Source organism: Ostrinia nubilalis, chromosome 14, assembly GCF_963855985.1.
Source record: "Ostrinia nubilalis chromosome 14, ilOstNubi1.1, whole genome shotgun sequence".
In the NCBI taxonomy this organism is placed as follows: Eukaryota; Metazoa; Arthropoda; class Insecta; order Lepidoptera; family Crambidae; genus Ostrinia; species Ostrinia nubilalis.
The window spans coordinates 6,171,142-6,190,958 of record NC_087101.1 but is presented as its reverse complement, the minus strand read 5'-3'; positions in this window follow the sequence as shown (position 1 = coordinate 6,190,958).

Below are 19,817 nucleotides of genomic sequence, written 5' to 3'. Positions count from 1 at the left end.
TTAAATTTACTATTACGATAAGCGGAAACAAGCAAAGGTAAGACCTATAAATAACTAGATTTTTTTATTTTCATTTATACCAACGTTCAAAACTCGATTCAATGAGTCTTTATTCTGTTCAGAGAGTTGTTTGTTGGGTGGAGATTAATTTGTCTTCTTGATCTTAACTTTTGATGTGACTTTATCATCAGTGATATGTAGTTATGCAGATATGATTATGTATTTATCTATTATGTAATAGTTTATGTACGTAATCGTGTATTTTTAGGTAATGTTTATTTATAATTTTGACTTTTAACGTTATAATTAAATTGATTCGTATTTTTACCTTTTGCTCATTAAGCCCCCGGCAAATGATTTTTCTGCTAAGACCCAAGATTAACTGGCAAAGAATTACTTACGCATAAGTTCATTATGTCCCAAATTATGTCGCATTATAAAACAAATAATTATGGTCCAAATATTGACATTCAACCAATCGAAAACCCCAATCTATACGTGAAAGATCTAAGAGCTTTGTGCTGTCTGTAATACGCATAGTCACACGGTCAGCCTTAAACCTAGATCCAACAAGAGGCTAGATATAGAATGGAGCCAGGTCAATAGGGCGTGCATTAGCGAGCGGGCACGTACGAGGCATCTTACCGCAGCACTTACGTGCTATATTCGTTCCTATAAAGACCCCAATAGCACCCGTTTAGAATTTCAACTTCCAAATGTTATTATCAGTTCCGTAAGGACTATCTTCCTTCAAAATATATTTAGTAAGTAGGACTTTGCGATCTATGATGTTTGATTCATTACGAGTTAGTTGGGGGAGGCCTTTGTCCAGGAGTGGACGTCATTTGGCTGAAACGAACGAACGGGCAAAATATAAGTTGATTATATCTTGATCATTTGTATTAAAGCTTAGGGATTAATTTAACGCAGAAACGTTAACGCACCGGAAAGATCAGCGTAGAACGTCCACCCACAAGGTGAAACGACGACCTCATAAAGGCAACAGGAAGGCACTGGATGCAGGCTGCCACCGTCAGCAGTGAATGTCCTATGGCTGAAATGATGATGATGATGATTATGATAAATACATATAAATATTTGTGATTTAGAACGTAATAGTTAATCTAAACTCGACTACAGAATAAGAAGTTATTTTCGTCTTTGATTTATTTATTGAGGTAATGTTGTTGACATTACATACAAAGTAATTACATGAAAATCAGAAGTTTAGTACATTACCTACCTACCTACCTATGCATGCATGCCAATAACAGGTACACACAGCTTTGATGTTTTTCAAGTTTTATTTTCTTCTTTATTATTTTGCGGGTCCAATGTCACCACCAACAAAGGAAAACCTATCGTGCCCCAAATCTTGAATAAGTTACCTACACTTCTACTAACTACACAATGTTAATGAAGTATAATACCTACTGTATACAAAAGCGCCGTATAAGGCTATCAGACACGTTCGCAATACTTGAGAATCGACCTTAGTGAGATTGGTTTCGACTTGCAAAGTTACAAGTTCAGCTCTCAAGCACGGGGTCAGGTTGATGGGGTCACACTGAGCGACACGAGTGACTTAAAGACAGGAGATTAATGCGGTCGCCAACAATCTTAAGACTCATCAGAAAGCTCTATTGATTCAGGCACAGTATATTATGTATACACTTTAATCCCAGCTTTGAATTATAGATGACACTTTGGCAATAGCTGTATAGCTATGGCTATCGGTTACTTTTAAGACGCTGAATTAAGATGGCCGGATTAGTTTTCAGCTACGAATAAAAGAAAAAATGCATTAAATAGTTAACAACTACGGATCTATTAATTTTTCTAACCATGGCAAAATTTTACTATGCACCCCCTCTCCCAGCGTTTGAGATGCTACCGCGCTCACGATTTTGAAGATATTTATTTAACGATTATTTATTTAACATGATTTCAGTTGAATTTCTCAACACTTTTGGCGTAACTAGTCTGGCATTGAGCTCTCTGCTGTAGAGAAGTAGGTATGTATTAATTAGCCTTTTATAGGGTAACGGGAAAATAGTTCCCACTTTCCCACCACATTGCTATGTGCGTTAAAAGCTTAAGGAACCTAGAAGAAGCGGTACACGACGTGTGTGCCGATTTTAAAGCTTCTAATTGGCGCCTAACTAAGTAGGTCAGGTGAGCGAAGTGTCTCTAATTAATTACCACGCGAACGCAGCGGCTCTCCTATGTCTTCATTTCACACCAGCTTAGCGGAACATGGCGGAATGTTAGGACAGTGGCTGCCAACATTTTTGAATGTTTAACTTAAAAGCTAAGATCATAAATTGACAGGGATATAGGTACCATAGTTTGGAAGACTGATACCCGTTTTCACCATCAATCCCTAATTTTTAAGTGACCCCTATGGTAACACATAACAGGAATTTTGTTTTCATAGGGTCAAATTAGGGATTGATGGAGGTTTTTGAAATTATTATCGAATGTCACCATCTCTGAATAACACTAAAATAGTTCTAATTTTACTTACTAAGTAGTGGTAATCAGGAAGTAACTATTGGAACTTTACTCGAAGATGGTAAAAGACGTCCTTATTCAGACAGACTAGGCAGCGCAACCTAACTATTCTGTTCCTTTGATTCGTCTGAATAACGCAGATAAATTGAAACACTGATAAAGGCACCAATCTCGGCTTATGAAGCTAGATTGGCCTGAATTCCGATCAGAAGGCTGGTTAGTTCTAAAGACAGTGAGTAATTATGAGGCACTATGTTTTGCCCTGTTTCTGAAAATACCATATAGCGAGAAACCAAAGCTATTTTTCTGCCCGCGGCTTCGCTCGATTGTCTGTCACAGAACAACTTTATCGCGCTCGTCCCTGTTTTAAAAATCCTATGTCTTTTCCCGGGACTCAAACTATCTCTATGCCAAATTTCATCAAAATCGGTTCAGTGGTTTAGGCATGAAAGCAAGACAGACAGACAGAGTTACTTTCGAATACAATATTAGTATAGATAGTATCATCATCATCATCATCATTTCAGCCATAGCACGTCCACTGCTGAACATAGGCCTCCCCCAATGCTTTCCATGTTGATCGATTGGTAGCGGCCTGCGTCCAGCGCTTCCCTGCTACCTTTACGATGTCGTCGGTCGGTCATTCCACCTTGTAGGTGGACGTCCCACGCTGCGTTTTCCGGTACGCGGCCTCCATTCCAGAACCTTTCTGTCCCATCGGCCGTCAGTTCTGCGTACTATGTGCCCTAGTAGTATAGAAGTACAGATTTGAATGGGGCTTTAGAAAAACTTTGAGAACCAGTGGTGGTCGGGAAACAGTAGAATTAACATGTCTCTGTGTACAAGCTAACAGCTTGTACGCGAGCAAAAACAGACAACTCGCTTTTAAATTAACGTTTTTAAATTTTATTCTTGTACAGTCTGCCCAAATTTAACTCGCATAATTCACTCGTACATTTATGCATTTTTTGAATTTATTTTTTCATCTTTTGTAAATGTCACTTAGGTACCTACTGCTTTGAAAGTTTGAACATTTAACTTTCAAAGCAGTACCTAAGTGATAAAATAATCAAAAATTATCTGATTATTAACAAACTAGCTTTTGCCCGCGGTGTATGTCAAAACTGTAATAGTTCTTGCAGTAGTTTTGCGTGGAAGAGAAACAAAAAATCTTCGATTCTCATTTATAATACTTTTTTAAACAAGAAGTCGGTTATGGGGCAATAGAATTCAATACACTCCTTATCGATTAATTCTACAGTTATTGAATAGAAAACGTGAACGAACCTCGCTGAATTGAAATTCATCGGGAATAGAGCTTGAGGTATCGGTGGCCGGTGTCCACCAACAATACTCATTGAGAGAAGCGACCTATTTAATTGCAAAGCTAGTAGTGATGTGCCATTGAATAAAAACATTGCATTCGAATGTTTTGAATTGCTTTTTTACCGTCCTTATGATATACATTTTTTGAGTAAAAATTTTTTTTGCTCAAAGTACTTAGTGTTACATAAAATGAACTTTATGCTATGAACCTTTCGGTCATGCAAAGAGTTGTGCGGTCTATACTATAAAATTCCATTGATATTATGTAATTCATCAAAATGTTAATAAAATTAGGCGTCTGCTTACAAACTTTTACATTATTACTCTTCGTTTTGTCCACGACAAAACTCTACACCAAACATTACTCTAAATTCTATTGAAATCAAATTACGCGAACGTTTGGCCGTAGAAAATTTCATTTGTAGCTATGTTTTTATACGAATGATTCGAATAATGAGTTATTCGAGTGTATTGTTTCACTACGCCCACCACTAAAAGACAGTCGACAGACCGTTATGTATTGAGCGCACCCACGTCCACTGGCCATTGTATGAGAGACACTGAACCACAAGTGATTATGATTATTTTATAAACAAGCGTTTGCGTCATGAAATTAGTGACTTACGTCCGTATTCACACACATTACTATTATTTATTCTGTGACATTACTAAGAGATGTCACGATGCGCGTGGACGCACAGGGTGACAAATGAACCAATGTCAGAGCTCTATTCAACTCTGTGCGTTCGATTTGCTGCATCACTTAAGCAATCATCGTTTGTGAATACGGGCGAGAGTCTTTTGAAAGAACAAGTTTTATCAAGGTAGCTTTTGGCTTCGCTCGCATAAAAGCATTTCAATGGTTTGATTAGTTAGAGACAGCCACTGCAAAGCAAAGCAAAGCAAACGTAGGAAATACTTTGATTATTAATTGTCCATCCAATCAACTCCCAATATACCTCAAAGTAGATCACTTGAATAAGTTTGTCAAAGAGGTATTTCTAAGTTTGTCTTCACCAACTCGAGGAAAGTACTTAGCAACGGTCAAGTTTTCGCAGAACATTCATTACCAGGTTTCTGATGATAAAATTAACTACGAAATATTTATTATTTGCCATACGTTAAGGTACTATTCAGTTTGGTAATACGAATATGGCATTCAGTCAGGTACTCCAGTACTTCTTAATTGTTATAAAAATAAATGGCTTTTAAATAATGTTTGCCAAATTGCTCAAATCATTGATTAAAAATCCCCCCTGGCTAGGGGAGACAACAGGACTGCGCCCGAATAACATAAAAGAACGCATATTATTAAGAACACCACTAAATAAAACTTTTAAGTTAAGAAAAATAAACAAGATTCTTGTTCAAAAATTGCCTAAGAGTTTTATTTATAATTAATTAAGCTATGTTGCACCTTAGCTAGATAGACAAAACTTTGGGATTACGTAGGTTGAATGTTGGCACTCATTTTTAAAAAAATCTGTGATTGTACTACCAAAGGAAATCATTATACAGGGTGTTTCAATTTTTATTTTTTTCCATCATGGAAGGTAGTTATAGAGCTGTTGTTTTTTATATTATTACTATGAGACACAACTATACCTGTGCAAAAATTCAACTTCGTCAGTTAAGGTAAACGGCTACTAGTTCGTGATAGTACGTAAGTTCGTAAGTTTTTTTTCTAGCTCAAATAATAAGCAAATGGAATATTATTTATAAAAATTCTTCATTACTACAAAAACTCTATTATTTAAGCTATCTAAAAAACCAAGTACCAACATTGTGGCGCCAAAAATGAGAGCAATACGAAGCTTCAAACTCTCAGAGAGCCAAAAACATCCGTGCGGCTTGCAAAGGTTGCTCTCACCGTAAGGTTAGCGCTCCAACTTCTTAAGCTTATAAAAAGGCGAATTAACGTCGATTTAAATAAAACTTGTAATAGTGGTTTCATGTGTTCCTTAACAATTGATTTGGCTTAGAAAAAAGTTATATGAAAACGTAGAATTCCTTTAAAATTGCGATTAATTGACTCACGAAATAGCGTACATATTATTTTTCGGGTGTCCCCTATTTCGTGACACTACCGATTCAAGAATATTATGGATAACATTTTGATGCTTGGTTTTTAAATAATTATTTATGATAATTTAAATGTAAGTTATGAAACAAATAATGCATTTATTTAAGTTTCTCATGACCTAAATTCGGTATATGTTTCGTTCACTAGTATTAATATGACACGAGTTTGAAGTTCACATAAATGACCAATTTTAAGATAAATTAGCATAAGTACTACCAGCGTAATTTTGGTTTTAGTTCGATTTGTTTTATTTATCTTTGTTTATTTGTATTGTATATGGGATAGATAATAGTTAATTGACACAATTGGACAATAATCCATGAATTTTACTTGGGGAATTTGGAATAATCAGTATCACGAAACAAGGAACCGTATTATTGTTACTTTTTTCCAAGTTCGTGATATATAAATGTATGGTGTTAGGTACTTTTATGACACATACCATCAAAGAAATCGAAATATTTTTTAGTTTTTAATACTTACCTACCTAAGAAATTAATTAATTACTTACTTTTTATTATGAGCCATTGGCGTATCTGGGGTTATTTTCAGGGGGGTCGATCCTCACTTGAAACAGCTCCAGGGATGGGATTATGGGGAGGAGGGGGGTTAGTCCCCCCCCCACATTTCTAATGGCTTGTGTAAATATTTTCACATACTTATCGTTACAAATAACAAATCAAAATTTTATGGGTATAAGTCCCCCCCACATTTCTCATGGTTATATAAATATTTTCACATCGCTAGAAATAACAAATCAAAATTTTATGGGTACGAAGGTTAGTTAAGGGTTAAGTTCCCCCCCCACATTATTTCTTCTGAATATTTCAGGTAAGTAATATCGTCAATTTCACATAATTATTTTATTCTAAATTTATATTATCGTTTTTAAATTTATTAAACCCTTAATCATTATTAAAATATCCTACTAACTGAATGCATAAAACCTTATCCCGAAATAGGGGACATGAGTTCACGAACTTAGAAACAGAGCAAAATTTTATCACGAAACAGGATCCAAACAAGAGGTCCGCAGAAAAATTAATATAAAAAAAAGTTCAAACTATATAACTATAAATTATATATTAACTTACTGTCAAAAGACCAAAGTTTAGCATACAAAAGCTTTTATACTGATATCATGCTTGGTTATTTTTAAATAAAATGTTAAAGTCGTAAGAGCCTTAATATACCGAAGTAGGGGGCACTTACCTTACATAGTTTTGGAGAAAAAAAATAAAACAGTTTTAGGTATAGATGGGTGGCGTGGCTCCCTGGGGGGTGTTGGGGGGGGTGAAATTTTGCACAATATACTATCTTTATACAAAGTATCGTTTGACCACACTTTCGAGCTTCAGGCTTTGGGGGCACTTTTTCCAAGACCTGCTACGCCCTTTATTATATTTTTTTTTGCTTCCACAACGAGGAAGCTTTTGGCCTGTATCTCACTTGATGGTAAGTGATTAATAAGTTACTGTTAGGCATATTGCTACACGGAAATAAAGGTATGAGGGTGTGTTTGTTTCTCTTGCATCATCATCATCATTTCAGCCAAAGGACGTCCACTGCTGAAAATAGGCCTCCCCCAATGATTTCCATAATAACCGGTTGGTAGCGGCCTGCATCCAGCGCCTTCCTGCTACTTGTGAGGTCATCGGTCCACCTTGTTCTCGTGCATAATCTGTGTTATTCAGACTACAACATTTCGCCGTAAAATTTTAACTATTTGAAGTACATAAGCCACAATGTTTAACTCAATTTGTTGTACCTTCGTCCGTAGCATATAATGTGAGGAAAACCTCTAATCACCACCTAAACCGGTTTAACCGGTTACATAACGTCAGCTGGTTCAATTTAACCCGACAATGACCTGATTATCCATCGACCCTTGCGGTAGGTCGTCGTAAGTGCTTACCATTTGGTGCGATGCAGGGTTGACTATGTTTGCAAGATTATGTAAACTACGGGGTATTATGAGCTAATTAATTGTAAGAGACTACGTCACACATTTGCCTCTGGTAGGTATATTAGAGGGTCGTGCTTCTGCAGTGGAGACCAAATGATCTGATGTTGATACTACAAGAGCTTACTTGCGATTTGCGATTTTTTCCAAGTATTTTTTAAATAATTTAAACGTTTATGACATAAAAAATGGACTTCCTAGATAAGAAACTACTTTACTACAACTATTCGCTTGCAGTTTCTCATAAGGGCGAGCTCATAAATTATGTTATCTTGGTCTTCGCTGGTTCTAAATCGATTTATTAATGTTGTAGTCAATTTACAGAATCCGAATTGCCCCAAATATCTTGTAGTTGGATATTTATATAACATTTGTTGTTCCAAACAGTAGCGTGACTACCCTGAAACATTACATTACAGAAAGTCGAAGGTAAAAGGAAATTATGTTGCTTGCTAGCGGAAACCGGCTACGAATAAACTTTTGTATGATTTATGGTATTATGAATTGGTCCTGACATCAAATTCAAAGTAATTAAGCCTACAGCTGTAAACCTGAGTTGGCATAAAAATTATGTTAATTTTATTAAGATTAAAAATTATAATTAATTCAAACAAATTTCAATGTGCAATGAAATAAAGGCATGTACCTATTCAGGAACGACTCGTAAAACTTTATTTGAAATTGAAAGTTACAAACCGATAGAATTCTAAAATATAGTTCAATTTAATACTTTGAATGTAGTTTTGAGGTAGGTACTGTGGTGAGTACAAAACTCTTGTTAACTGCTACAGAATCTGTGAGTGAAGACGCCTCAAGTCTTTGTAACCGCAAAGTGTTCATCTATAAAATCTTTGCCAAGGGAGAAATGAAAAAGTATCATAATAATATGCACGTAGGACCCCGATGCCAAAGAATTATCGACCTTGTTTACATTTAAATTGTTGTTTAAATTTAAACCTTACCACAAGCTTCAATGTTTGGTATATAAACATGGTTTCAGTATCAGAGCTTATTCGATCGAGCTCGAGATCGACCCTCGAATCAGTCATCACTGTGACTATTGATTGAAATTGCAATCAAGCTCCAAACTGATTATAAATCAAGTTGAACCAAATAAGTACAGGGTCAATATTTTTAAGCGTTACAATGGTATTCAACTTGAAATAGCTACGTGCTTGAGTATCATTTCATAAAAGGTGTTCATGCTTCACGAGCAACCAATATTTCTCCTTATCAATTAGTCATTGGTGTAAGATATTGAACTGAAATTCTCTCTAATCCTAGCACGAGCCACACGTCCCTTGGCATTTGTACCAAACCAATAGGTACTTGTCAGCGCGGCACTTTGAATGATATAGGAGGTACGCAGGTCGCAACATTCTCGGGTGCTAGAAATGAAACGTCGAGTATTTATGAGGATTGGGATTTGAAACTCACCGGTGACAGGACGTGTAGTGTATTAAATACAATGATAACGAGACAAACACTTTTTGTTTGCATGTTAAAATACTTACTTATTGGATGTTAATATGATTTTGAAATCGAAGATGGGTTCTTTCAACTTACCAGATAAGTAACATTACTACATACTTTATTTAGTTCAGACGCAGGCATTAATATTATAACGTGCCTATTCCTCATTTTGTACTACCAAAAGGTTTCCTAAACTTTCAGTGCACCCTGCCCACTGAAGTTAGTGGCTATAAATTACATTATCATAAACGCCGACTTGCTAGAGCATTATAACTTACTTAGTCTTATGTATTTGCTTTTGCTTGTGATATGACTTTGTACCTACTTTCCTCTTTCAAGCTTCTTGAAATAATTAGGTACTCCTGCCATTGTGTTATTTTTTTAAGGGATTTTGCTATACTTACCTACCTACCCACTAGCCCCGTGTATTGTCATGCCTAGTTATCCTCAAATGTTTTTAGAATTCTCCAATATTCACGCTGCCTTTGCCAATATTTTTTTATACCTTTCAATAAATCATCTTTTGTTAACACAGCCGAGCCTCTGTATTTTTAAATTCTCTAAAAAATTCGACAGTCACCTGTCATTTGGCTATCCAATAGAATATTCGGAGTTTCGATCTTGCCTCTCCCCCGTTCACTTATCTTGATTACGAATCCAAATCCAATCTAGTCAGTCACTAATTGAAAGGCTATATTCAGATCAGAAGTGTCTGTGGGTTTATTGCTTGGCGTTCCTTCTCTAGATTTTCAATTCACCTGTTTACCTGACAGGGTAAAGCTTTTACTGCAAGACTTTAAAGTTTTTTTGGCTATTCGAAAATAGCACCTAAAGTTAAATGCTTTTAGGAATCAAATTATTGATGATCCTTGAGATTGATCAACAGAAGCGTCTTCCTTATTATTTTATCGTATACTAGCAGCCGCCCGCGACTTCGTACGCGTGGACCTCGTTTTACTCCATTAGGGGTGGAGTTTCGTAAAATCCGCTCTTAGCATCTATAGCGCATACATTTTAAATTTCAACTCTCTTACTTTAAACACATAGGACTTTCATAATATAAACTTCCAACCCTCCGTTTATCTCCTTAGCCCCCGTGGTTGATTTCTAATGATACATTTTCAGTATATGTACCACCACCACCACCACCATTTCAGCCATAGGACGTCCACTGCTGAACATAGGCCTCCCCCAATGCTTTCCATGTTGATCGATTGGAAGCGGCCTGCGTCCAGCGCTTCCCTGCTACCTTTACGATGTCGTCGGTCCACCTTGTAGGTGGAAGTCCCACGCTACGTTTTCCGGTACGCGGCCTCCATTCCAGAACCATTCTGTCCTATCGGCCATCAGTTCTGCGTACTATGTGCCCTGCCCATTGCCACTTCAGCTTGCTAATCCGTTGGGCTATGTCAGCGACTTTGGTTCGTTTACGGATCTCCTCATTTCTGATTCAATCTCGCAAAGAAACACCAAGCATAGCCCTCTCCATAGCACGCTGTGCAACTGAGCTTCTGTATACGGCCTATAGTGAGAGGCCACGTTTCCGAGCCATAAGTTATCACTGGTAACACACATTGGTTATACACTCTAGTCTTCAGGCATTGAGGTATTTTGGACGAAAAGATGTTGCGTAGTTTCCCGAACGCTGCCCAGCCGAGTTGGATTCGACGATTGACCTCCTTCTCGAAATTGGACCTACCTAGCTGGATCGTTTGTCCGAGGTAGACATACCTACTTGTCGACAATCTCGAGAATTGAGCTCCCAACTGAAACTGGGTAGGGCGCAACATGGACATTCGACATAAGCTTCGTTTTGTCCATGTTCATCCTCAGGCCTACCTGTTGGGAAAATCGATTAAGGTCTTCGAGCATTGTTCCAAGATCTTCCAACGATTCTGCCATGACCACAATATCGTCGGCAAACCGATGTGTACACAGTACCACAGTGTACCGAACAGTATATTATGTACACCTCCACAATATCTAGAGATCATAGTGAGCATACATTTTAACTTTCAAGTCTCTTACTTTAAAAACCGAGGACTGCAATACAGACTTCCAACCCCCTTTTTAACTCCCATAAGGGTTGAATTTTGCAAAATTTCGTCTTAGTGACTACCTACGTTCTAAAAGGAGGTGTATTCCACTTTGATCACCTGGCTTTGATCAGCCAGTGAGACTTGTAGTTTCTGAGACTTCGTGATGAGTGAGTGAGTCACTTAGTCATTCAATTACCTTTCTTTCTACTAAAATTATACGTACCTATAGTAATTATCATTAAAATCAAATAAGTAAGTACCTACCAACCTAAGCAATTAAAATAAAGACCCTACCAAAAAATTAACAAATTACATACAGAAAATAAAAACGAAGTAATTCTTATCCTATTTAACTACAATCGCCCACGCGCCCATCCCATTTGTCCGCCGCTGAACCGTACCCTAATATTCATCTCGGTAGATGGCGGCACATAGTAAGAATTTGCAAGGAAGTTTGTAAAAAGTCACTAATTAAGACTTTGACTTGCTCGTTTAAACACAGTGAATGATTCAAATAGGTACATACAGTGAATGGTTCAATTACATAAAATATCTTTATTTATTAAATTTTCAATATTATTTACGAACAGCGCTATTCATAGTACATGTAATATTTAGTTACTAATTTACTAATGATGTCGATAGATGGCGTTTGACAGCTTTGCCTTCATGAATATTTACGTAGCTCACAAATTTTTGTCAGGCGCAAGAAGATTTTAAGCAATGACGATAGATGGCGCTTTTCCACGTCTTATGAAAATCCCAAATATTTTACAGGACCCTATTGTTTTCCAAGATAAAATTTAGCCTATGTTACTCGTGAGTTATGTAGCTTTCGAATGGTGAAAGAATTTTTAAAATCGGTCCAGTAGTTTTTGAGCCTATCCATTACAACTAAACAAACAAACAAAGTTTTCCTCTTTATAATATTAGTGTAGATAAGGCTGAGTTGCACACCTTATTTTAACCTTATCCGGTGTTTTTTGTATGGTTTGACAGACTTTTGACGTTTGTTAATGGTTGCAACCCAGTAAGTATTTATTTTATTAATGTTTTGTACTTCATTGTCCCACTAAAGAGGTTCTTTTCAATATTTCGCACGAGAGGATTCGGTTTGTTTATGCAGTCCTCTGGGACGGGTCTCGTACTCCCATATGAATTATTCAGATGTGGTGTGCTCCCTAAAATCTAAAGTCTTGATACAAATCAGAAGGTCTATCAAAGAGCTTCTAACGTCTAGGTTCGTTTGTGAGACTGTGCCGGTTTATCTCAGTTGCATACATAACAAGGAACATAGTATTTTACTAGATCAATACTTCAACTATAGTATGTAATACGCCTGATCTAATATATACCTACGAGGATTTTGCTAGAAAATCAGTTACAAAATCGGATACAAAAACCGTAAAACGTATGTAGAACAAAGCCTCCATATTTATTGCTTTTAGATTTGCACGGGTTTATTTACTCACATTCGCCTTAATCGAGGTGAAATCCATTAATCAGATTTAAGAACCCATGAAAACTCTATTAGCCGTACTTAATAGTTCATAAACCAGCTAATCCGTTATAAAAATAGTAAAGCCACAACGTGAGACAAACTTTCTTTTCAAAAATTCGACGACAAATGACCAGCAAAAAAAAGAATTAGTGTTGTAACCGCAGCATTCGAGTTGAGTCGATGAGATGTCTTGATGCTGACTCATAGGGTCGTCGCCCCCCGAGACAAAGAATAACAAAACGAGTGAGCGGGGGTGGTTGGGCAATAAATCAGGGATACGTCATAAATACTACTCTCCTCGCTAAGGGATAGCGCTTAAAATTGTAGTGGTGTGACGTCAATGTCGATAATTTTATTTTAATGTCTCTTGTTGTTTTATTTGTTTAAAGCAAAGTTTTAATTAGAGGTGGTTATTTCAATAAATACACTTATAATATTTATTAGGTTCAGTGTAGAGTACGTACTGATGTGCAAGCAGTGTGATATTATAGTTATCAATATTTTATTCAAATTACAGTAGCTTAATTGTTATTTAACTGATTAGGGCTGAGTTGCACAATCTTACTTTGACAACGTCAAAAATCTGTCAAACTCCATACAAAAAGCACCGGTTTTTGCTAATGTTACGGTTTAAATAAGGTGGTGCAACTCAGGTAAAGTAGGCCTACCTACTTATCTCTAAACACTCAAGAAAAACATTGAAAAGTTAGCGTCACAAAAATATTCATAGTTTTAAGTATTTTCATTTCATCGACTCGTCTTACAAACAACACTGTGCAATGATTTTCGCGTCCCTAAGAAGTGTCGCATTTTCCAAGCCATAACGCGTGATTTTCTAAAGCAGTCTTAGAAGTGATTCGCATAGTGCGGTGCAAATTCGGATATAGTGGCAACGCCACTCAGAAATCCTGCGCAATTAAGTTTTCAAGCCGTATTTCCTAATAAACTCCTCAACTTTTACTTAGGGGAGAGTGTTAAGCTATTCATTTGGCACATTCTGAACAGGAAAAACAAAGTTTCCCCTTGCTAAATACAAATTCAGCTTCAAAGACGGCAATCTGATTTCGCATAAATACTTCATTGGTGATAAAATCATTCAAGGTTCTCATAAAATATTCATAAGAAATGAGTAGTGGTTTTATGAAAGGCGAAAAGTTAAGTAGGTAGGTAAGTCTTTTTATGTAAGAGGTACACGTGTATTTTTACTGAGGATCAATACTATTATGATACTCTGCCAATAGGACTTCAATTCGTCTGAGCATTAAAATATTTCTCTTATACCTTTGAACATAAAATCTTAGTCATTTCTTCGTAAGTTTGTATTTTTGTTATCTATTTTTAGTTTGATTCTGCATCTAAAAATAGCTGATGAATGGAGTCGGAGTTAAAAGATAGTGTAAATTGAAAAACAAGCCTTTATATGGTAGAATATCAAGACTCCGAGAAAAATGATTTCGTATAGAAGTCCTAAAGTCCTAAACAACAAACGAGATTTAAATTATATTCGTATTTAGGTTGAATCGCTAGGTTTTATACTTAGAACACGTCGTTCTATTCATTAAAACGTTGCCTGAAATCTTTTAGTCCATATTTTAAACTGGTACGCGTCGTAAATCTTTTCTTATAAACGATGTGCCTAATCCGGCATGTATGTCATCACCTCCAAATTTCATGGCTGATCACCGTGGCATATTGCTTTATTTACGTTGTAATAACATTTTGCCACCTTAACGATATCGGGCGGCCCAGATATGGGCAGTGGGCTGTGACTAATCTGTCGGGACACGGGATGGGGCGCAAAATCGACCCTTAGAGTGGGAGCTGTCATGGAAACGGGATCGTACCACTGGTCCAAATTTGGATCTGATAATGTAGGTATCATTTTGATTCTGATGATACGCAAATAAAATAATTATAGATTCTTTTAAATCTTGAGGATAGGGTAGGTTGTTAGTTCAGCAATTTTTCCCCGAAAAAGAAAAGGTTGGTGTTCAGCAGATCTTGAAATTGAGAACCAGTTGTAAAGATTCTTAGCAAGGTTCAAGACAAGATTCTTATAAGATTCTTTGATGATTTCAATTTTATTGTGTTTTGTTTTCGCGTTGTGTGTTTATTTTCATTGTCATTTCGCATATTTTCATCTTCATTTCGAAGCTCAGTGTTAGAAAAGGCCATACAAACTTCTTCTTTCTACATCCAGAGAATTCAGTTTCGAACGGATTTAAAATGCCCTTAGTAAGATCCCTGTAGACACGGCAACACACGAGCGGTGACAGTGACAAGATATTCAGAAAGGGAGGTGCCTCAGATTTTTCTTGTGTCGACCTGCACATCAAAATGATTTGCGTTATTATTTCAGGCACGTATAAGGAAGGGATGGGAAAATTAAATGAAACGCCAGAGTAATGTATTTATTTTGAAACAAATACTGGCTGAGAAAATACCAACAATATTATGTGTCATTCATGACACATACATTTTTGTTGAAAATTAACACCAATTATGAAGGACATGCTGCCAAAAGTTGTAAAGCTTGATGTGCTGTCGTTTAAGCTTAACATTAATTTTGTTTTTAAGCAAATAGATTCAGATAATTTTTGCACTAATATTAGATACTCGAATTCTGGAATTGATTTCATATCAATTTAAATTAAAAGTAGTTAGTTTTTTTTTCCATGCGCAAAAAGTTATTGTTCCTTCATTATAACGTTACATGCAACTCTGTCAGTATAATGATGACTGAACAATATTATTCATGTGAAAAAATCAACGGTAATGACGGTACATTACACGGTGATAATTATTGCGAGCTGAATTTTTAAAATTAATAAAGTAAGACTCCCAAAATTGTTATAGTACTTTTTTGGATGTCTGCAGAAAATAATATTAATAAGCTTAATAATAAGCTTGTGTACTAACTAATCACTAGCTCGTAGCAAATAAGTGAGCACTAGCTCACTAACAAATACGTTTGGTTAATAAAAATACGCGTTGAATTGTTTCCGTAATTTACAAGCTATAAGAAATAATAATCGCCATTAGGTGTAGAGCTTTTTGCTATTGCTTTTCCAATCATACTATTGTAATAGGTAACGTACTTAATTGCAAAGCATGAAAATATAGATGAATAAACATAACCTAATTTACCACCCAAAAAAGGTCATGGAACCCTGAATTAACCTTCGTATACCCGCGCCAAAAAGCATTACACATATGCCCGCGCACGGTCTCTCAGACCGAAAGTTGAGCTCGTGTTTTATAGTATAATTGTGTACTGTATTGTACTATAATTTGCTTTAAATTATACGATAAGGTATTAACTGCATAAATAAATTAAAACAAATTTTATATTTATAGATATTTTGGTTTAATCAGCCTTTAAATCAGACTTAAAATTTACACAAAATTTTACATCAGTTTAAATTTAATTACAAAAATAAACTTTTTTTTCTTTTGAAGCCTAAAAAATTACTATAAAATATAATAAATGGAAGTAACCTTAGTAATATAAAAGATCAAAACAGTATTTATCACTAGTGGTTTCAGTGGAATAATAACCGGAACATACCATAACTTCATGCTCGTATAATGACAAAAATACTTTTTGCATGTGACAAATCACCCTTTTGCTCAGAATCGGTGTTCTTCTCCTGCACTTCTAAATCATCCACCACCTCATCACTGTCACTCTGGTCATCATAGTTGGAGTCCGAATCTTCACATTCTAACAGCGCCCTTATCCTTTCTTCGTTCATTATGACGACAAAAATGGTTAAAACAAATTAATAATAATAAAATACAGTAATACTTAATTGATATGAAACGCCACTAAAATATGACAATGCATTTTATTGGGTAATATTGTAAAATAAAACAATAGTAACATACCTGAAGTAGAAACACGTATACCCGCGTCGGTCTCACAGACCGAATAACAGCAAAAAGTGACACACATACACTTGGCAGCAGCGATCGCCCAACACTAAACAATGGCAGGCCACAAATCATGAAGCTACTAAAAACCGCAAAGTCATAGAGTTAATACTTTTTGAAAAAACTTCGAATTATTAGTTCGTCGGTCTGAGAGACCAACGCGCGGGTATAGGAAGGTTAATAAGTCCATATTATTTGAACCCAAATTTCGCAATATCAATAGGCAGAAATACCCAAATGAATAAAACAAACGAATTGTTGCGGCCGTCGCTGCAGGGATAGTTAATCCAAATTCCCTAATAAGGGTTGTGACACACGGCCGAATATTTGCTCTACCTAATAGAGCTGGATATTGCTATAAGGGGTGTGTATTAATTTTATTTGTTCAACCAAAACAAGGGCCCTGATCCCCTTTCAATTAAATCTGAATATCCTGTAGCTTTTTGCTCGGATCGAAAACTCGATGTTGTGGTATCGGGACAAAGTGAATAGCTGCCGATTTTCGATACAGCAATGGTAATTGAATAAGTTGGTCTGGCCGAGGGATTGTTTGCAAGTTGCCGCCGGTGAGTGGGCAATAGATAAAGTTGGGATATAGATGAAAGGTACGCTTTTTGTTTTCGGCACATTTGTGATTGATTGCGTAGTTTCTGTTAGGTTTATCGTTTCTGGTGTTTAGGGTTGCGTAAATATTTCGATTATAGGATACAATCGCTTATATTATGGCCATTGTCTCAGACAATATTTTTGAAAACTTCATCACGGATAGCAAATCTGAAGCAAAATTTTCACAAATTAAAGAAATTATTACTACGCGTTAGGTTAAATTGTACTTACCCAATAAGTGGCAGCTTTCTGATTCGTTAATCTCTTAATATTTATGTAAGTGGGTGGACAGATTTGGTATCCTGTATAATGACAATATGTATAATGAATAATGACTCTACAAAATTCTTCCTTCATTTCATTTTCTTCAAACTTTACATCATACAAGGACATAACAATATTCACTCATCGTCATGCAATTGGTAAAGAGCAAGGCCAATATAAGAGTATAGTACAATGCTTTCTACGAGTACAGGCACGTGCGCGCGCGTCCCAATTCAATACCATTTCCAATGACTAGGTCTATTGAAACTAATAACGAATTTCTTATTGAAACGTCAAGGAAGATGAAGTAGGTCGCTTTTCGTAAATTGGTCCGACATTCATCATTGATATAATGTTATTTATAGGTATTAATGTTTGTTTACAGGATTTATTTAGGATTCAGGACCACAAAACGGCTATTGACCATTTTATATAAAACATTTATTTCTTTCTTTCTTTCTTTTCAGCCAAATGACGTCCACTGCTGGACATTTATTTATCTTGATGTAAATATGACAAAAATAAAATAAAATAGTTTTTACAGAATACAATTGGAACAAACAGTTTATTACCTAATCAAAACCTAATTTTCTTTTATAAGTATCTCTAGCGAAATCCTATGTTTTAATTGGGTACACTTAATTACCCACCTAATATTTTGCTACCTAAGCAATTCTTGTAAATCTAATTCATTTTTAAACTCATCAACTAACGGGGTTAAATGTTAGGTCAAACGAAACGGTTCCCAGAAGTTCGCCAAGAAATCTGATCTCCTTTCAAGCTTTGCATAACGGTAACAAAAATACAAATAATTCAGTTGATCTTAAGTTCGTCATTTACAAAGGCGGCTAATGGAAGTTTCCGCCGACTTTAATGGAGACACGATAAGTCAATTGTTTATTTAAAACTTCATTTTGTCGGCAAACTCAAAGCAAAAGCCGGAAATATAAAAATTATCGGAAAAGAAAGTGACTGTGGACGGTAAAATAATGATTTTAGGTTGATTGTAATACTTAAATTGCTATCTTACCGGCTGCCATATGGTTTAGTGCGCACTAGCATCTTAATGTAAGTAAATGTCCATTTTTGGCAGTCCTTTCACCAATTTCTCTTGATTACGCGTTTGGGTTTCAAGAATTGACAAGTAATGGTGTAGCGATTCGAAGTATTAGATGACTAGACATAAAGATCAGGATAATTGTAAAATAAACTGTATAAAATAATAATTTCTTCCATAGTGTTTCGGCCGTCCTAAAAATTGACTGTCACTTTTAACTTCATGTCTGACGATTTAATTTTAAAAGTCATGACTTAGGTACCAAAGCCACTTAAAAACTTTTTCGATGGTATTCGGACAAAACAAATGAACGAAAAGAGTTCAAACAGAAAGTTTTCGGTATTGGTGGTTGCAGTGGTGCGTGATACCGGATTGGCTCTGCGCCAACTTCTGAAAGTATTTAGGCCGTTTTCAAACTCAACCCTTCTTCCCTTCTCAAACACTCAATTCTCTCAAATTGGCTGGGTTTAATTTAAACCCTTAGTTTTTACCGCAGTTACGTATGGTCTGCGCCAAGAGACTTAAGCAATTTTACTATTGAAACAGTCATTGAACTGTCTCTGTGATCTCGAAATTGTTTTACTTGAGTTCAACAAAGAATATTAGTATTATAAGTAGTATTATGCTTCTTTAGACTTGATGAGGCTAAAAAATACACCAGTTTTGATAGCGGACTGCGGACTGCCGATTTGAGTGTCAAAGTCTGAGTAGGATATTTGATTCTGGTAATCATAAGTCAATCCCTGTCTACCGCTGAACTTCTTTTGGTGACCCCAATCCTGAAACAAATATAATCATCTTCAGCTAGATGGATTTTGTTTTATGGATAGCGGGAATTATTAATTATCACAGATTACAAGTAGATAATCTTAAAAAAAAAATACAATTTTAGGTTGTCATTAAATTATTTAATTTCGTTTGCAACATTTTTAAAGTCTATGAGCCAATTTAAACACTTTGAAAGGAATGATGGTAATAAAATCCACTAAGCGTCCAATTGGCGGAATTAATATGGGATTTTGTGTGAACTGCAATGATTAATCTGTGGGGATGATGGT